A 4684-nucleotide genomic window follows, 5' to 3' on the forward strand; every position below is an offset into this window, starting at 1 on the left:
TTCTGCCAGTTACTTGATGCGTTCATATGGGCGTGATGGGATTGAACAGAATTGCAAGACAGCGCTTTTAGCGGTTGATTTGTCAATTTTGTCACGGTAAAACGCACACCAATGAGCATGAGAGGTCCCAAAGTTTTGTTTCGCTGAAAGGGTGGGCGGGGGAAGGTGATTGAGAGCAACCGAAGCATGGCAGGGGGACGGGGGTGGGTACCGTAATGTTGCGCTGGGGCGTGGTTGCAAATTATGTTGAAATATCCATAAAAACACAGTTGAAGCTAAAGCGAGATACCGTAAGGTTCCTGCCGTGATGAACAGTAAACCCGTCTTTGTCCCGCACCCCAGAGCCATCGGGCCCATCGGACGTAACCTTTTGTGTTACCGCAGCGTAACCGGGGAGAAGGGTCTTTCGCCCAGCACTAGCAGTGAAAGACCATAGGAGAAAAGTTTGTCATCATTTATGGACGGCCTCCGACATCTAGTTGCCTTGCTGTTTGCTCGTCAGACACTTAAACGCGTATGGCAAGCGAAATGGCAAACGGCAAATGCTGAGGCACTGACAGTACTTTAGTGCTCACTCCACAGTATTTATGCCTACCTTGTGTATCGGAGTTTGAGCTCGCGCGCGGCGCGTGTGTGTAAATTGGAATGTCCATTGCCTGCCCATCGGTATTTGTGGCAGGGTAATTGAGGCGGGCTTTGGTTGGTTCGTATGGAGCAGACGGCGGATAAAGAGGATTGTGTTTGAAGTTGCCTCGTGATATCAATTCCGCTCGTAAACCTGACTCGAACTAGCGTCAAAATAGCCTTCGCTGGGAAATGCGTAAATGTACCCCGAGAAAGTATGCAAAAATGATTTTTCCAAGTGTTACCTAGTTCCTTTTCAATGTTTTTTTGGAGTGGTAGACATGCACATGGGGGCATGCTTACTTTTCAATGATATTCTGCAAACCATGGCAGTTTTCAACAAGATCTTGGGGCAGAAGTGCACTGGGCAGGCACTCCTTTTTGCTCATTTGTGGTTAATTTGTAGAAATAAAAAAGAGGTGGGATGCAACTTCCAATTTGGGATGGCCTTTTAAAAGCTTGTGAGAGGGCTTACTGAATTGAAGCATTGAGGGCATGATACAATGTTTTATAACCAAAAGGTGGTAAAATCTCAAGCTGGCAGCATCTGAATCTATATGATAAATAATTTTTGGAAATAGCTAAGGTTAAAATGGCTGTTTAAAATGTTGTAGCTCACTACTCTTTAAGAGGCAGGATTCTGTTTGCCCCAGACATTATATTTGCATGTCTGCCATGCTTTCTGGGCAGCTTTTGATGTCACATTGGCAAAATGTCCAGTGTTTGTTGCTGTGTGACTGGAATTAAAATGATTGCTTCAGATGGGTGGTAAATAATGGTCTGTGTTATTAACTACCACATTTACATGTAGCAAATTATAAATTTGGGAAAAGTATTTGCTGCAAGTACCTGAGATGTGCATTGGTGCAATATCAGCTATTTACATCCTAAGTCAGACATGTCCATTCTGAGTGCATACCAGTTAAAGGACAATGTATAGATTCACATCTGTCATGAATGGATTACATATTATAAATACTGGGATTGCCGCTCTTTCCTGACTGTGATGATGTTTGCATAGGCTTGGGAGTATCTCTCTATAGGGACTTCAAAGCATCCATTTACTAAGGCCGACATGCGCCTGGAGCCCAGACTGCGAGAAGTGCCTGTTACACTAAGCTTGTCATTGAGCAGTGACATTGCAATAAAAATGTCAGTGAATGTATGCCTTGGATCTAAATGCCCAGACTTAGGAGAACTGTTGCTACAAATGTCGGCATATAGTCAGCCATCATTTTATGCAAGTGTGATGTTGTGAAGGTAATTTCAGGCAGAGACACTTAAGATAATTTTTACACAAAAATGAATAAAAAATTTAGCCCAATTTGACCTCTGAGTTTGGCACACATACATGCACAGCTTGCTGATGTGGTGCAGGTATCCTGGGAAGTAGGTGAATTTCTGGCAGCCTGACCTGGAGCCCCTTAGAACATCCTAGCATACAATGCTTAGCTCTCATAAACATGGAAACCTACAGGATCCTGGCTCTGCCCTTAGGATCCAGACATATGTCTGCAGGATTGGAGCATAATGAGTTACCAGTGGCACCTGGTATTTTTAAGCTTGGGACACATTTTTGGGTAGGATTAGGGATGCTTTTCTCTATGGAATTGGGAGGTCTTTAATCTGTGCTTTGGATACCTTTCCATCTGGGTTAGAAGTCAATGGCATGGGCATAGAGGTGCTACCCTGCTTGGGTTTTGCAGTGTCATCTCTGGGTTTCCTGTAACAAGGTCACTATAATTGGATGAAAGGACAGCAAAATGTCCATGTGCTAAGGGGCAGCTACCAGGTCCTAAGGTCATTTTTGATGCTCGCTTCATCATCTTAAAACAATATTTCTGTCATAAGGTCCTTTGAACAGCAAATATGTGCATTATGTGCATGTTGAAATTTTCCTAGTATTCATCAGGGTATCACACTACATCCATGAAATGTTTATGTTCAGTTGTTTGTTGTTTTCTCAGAGAGCATTGTCTATGACAAACTAATTGCAACAGTGAACAGGTGATAACAATTTAGAAATTTTATTAAAATGCTTAAACAGTATGTTGGGAAAATTGTGTGGAAAACATGGTCTGTCAACATTTGCATTATTTTCCTAAGTAATGCATCCTAAGTTATTAGAGGACCATGCCTAGGTGAAGTCATAATATGTTATGTGAATGTTTTGCATTGTCAATTCTGTAAATCAGTAATTTATGCAAAATACTGATTTTGTTACCCTTCCATCCTGGGGTTCCTGAAGACAGCTATGATGGCTTTTTGAAGTGTTTGCAAGCAACATCATGTCTCCCAATTAATGTTCACTGTCATTTTGTGTTCATGGATTCTAAGATGGATACACTATTGCAGGGAGTGCTCATGACTGTGGCACCCAGCACTGTTATGGATCAACAATATGATTTGAACAGGATTCGAGTAGTCAGTGTGTCTTACAACGAACTCCAGACCATTGCTGCCAATATGGGTAGGTAGAAACCTGGCACTGACATCCTCTAAGTTTACTCCTAGCCCTGGTGGAGATTACCTGCACACTGCCCTAATACAAATGTTTTAGGTTGGCACTGCACATGTGCATGAACCATGCTCAGGGCATTTCAGACTAGGTACTGAGACATGGCATAGATACACTGGATGTTGCATGCATATGATGGATGCCAGCTGTAGGCTTGTTCACACAAGTGGTGATGGTGGTAGAAGCAAGTTCTTGTCACAGTGACACAGCCACCTGGGCCTGTTGGTTTGAATGTGAAGTTGTCAGGTGTAGGTTTGAGCTCCTACCTGGGTGATATGGACAGCCTTTACATGGTACAAGTAGCCCCTTAGAAGGGTTGAACACAGGAAGTGGGGATAAAAGCACAGTAGTTAAACCTTTCCCCTCATAGCCTGTCAGAACATTCCTATTTGGCCTCTGTTTGGCAGTGTGAGTAAAAACAAACCACAACATGGCGATGTGACATGAGGAAGCCAATGCCATTAGTCCCAATTGACATGACTTCAGTTATTGTGTTTCTTGTTTCCTTTTTTGTCATCATATCTCTACCTCTCTTGTTGATCAGACATATTTGCGTCAATTCACGCCTGGCTCGCTGACATTGTCCTCTGTATCAGGCGAAGTGAGGGAGGACAACAGCTCGTCAGATAGCGGCACCACGCGTGAGGAAGTCAACCACGCCGACATGTCGGCCGTCAACGAGCGCGTGCGGAAGACGAAGCGCCCCGACATGGCCATCTACAGGCCTAAGGCGCGTCTGAGTGAGGCCCGGGCGGCCAAGTCCTGGCTTGGAGACGAGCGGCGCGTCGCCGGAGGAGGTCCCGCCGCCCGCCGAGCCGCAGCGGCGACCGAAGAGCGCGCCGCGTGCCCAGCCCCAGCGACCGCCGCGCCAGGAGCCGGATCCCGCCGCCAACGGCTATCCGTCACAGGGAGCGGCGCGCGGCCCGGGCGGCGGTCCGGCGGGACGTGACGGCGGCCGCAGCGACTGGCGAACCACCGGACCGCGCGCGCCGCCGTTCAGAGCCCCCGGCGGCCGAGCCGGCGGTGGGCGCGCGCCGAGAGCGGGCCGCTGCCGCTGTGTATGTGCCGCGCGCGCTCCGGCAGGAGGAGGCCGCACCGACGAGCCGCGCCGACGAGCCTAAGAAGGCTGGGAGGCCGCCGGAGCGGGACGGGGCCGAGGCCGATCGGCTGGTCAGGACGGCCGATGGGCGGGGTGGGGCCGGAAGGGCGGTCGAACGGGGACCTACGGAAGGTGTCGCTGGGTCAGAGGACAGCCGAGCGAACAGGGCCGGTCGTAGCGGTCAGGTAACAGGGCGAGCGTCGGAAGGCGGCAGCGGCATTAAGGACAGCATTGTGTTCGTGAACAGAACGGATCGCGGCCGTCGAACGGCCACCAGGATGCCGGGGGATGATGTCGGGACCGAGGACGGGCGGCTGAACAGGGTCGACCGTAACGGACGGAACACGGGGAGGGCGCCCGAGAGCGCGGCTGCGGGCAGTCGGCCGGGCCGGGTTCATCGCAGCAGTGGCGGCGCTGAGGACACTCGCCCGGGCCGGGTTCAC

At 49.1% G+C, this 4684-nt stretch overlaps 1 long non-coding RNA gene across 1 annotated transcript; it reads left to right on the forward strand.

Moving 5' to 3' along the window:
* The first annotated feature begins 572 nt into the window (after nt 1-572).
* On the forward strand, nt 573-4044 carry LOC119112619 (uncharacterized). The gene is made up of 3 exons (XR_005095755.1): nt 573-680; nt 2980-3094; nt 3739-4044. It is a non-coding gene; the product is annotated as an uncharacterized LOC119112619 (long non-coding RNA).
* Nucleotides 4045-4684: the final 640 nt, after the last annotated feature.

Source organism: Pollicipes pollicipes, unplaced genomic scaffold (assembly GCF_011947565.3).
Source record: "Pollicipes pollicipes isolate AB1234 unplaced genomic scaffold, Ppol_2.1 Scaffold_7261;HRSCAF=8764_pilon_pilon_pilon, whole genome shotgun sequence".
NCBI classification, from domain to species: Eukaryota; Metazoa; Arthropoda; class Thecostraca; order Pollicipedomorpha; family Pollicipedidae; genus Pollicipes; species Pollicipes pollicipes.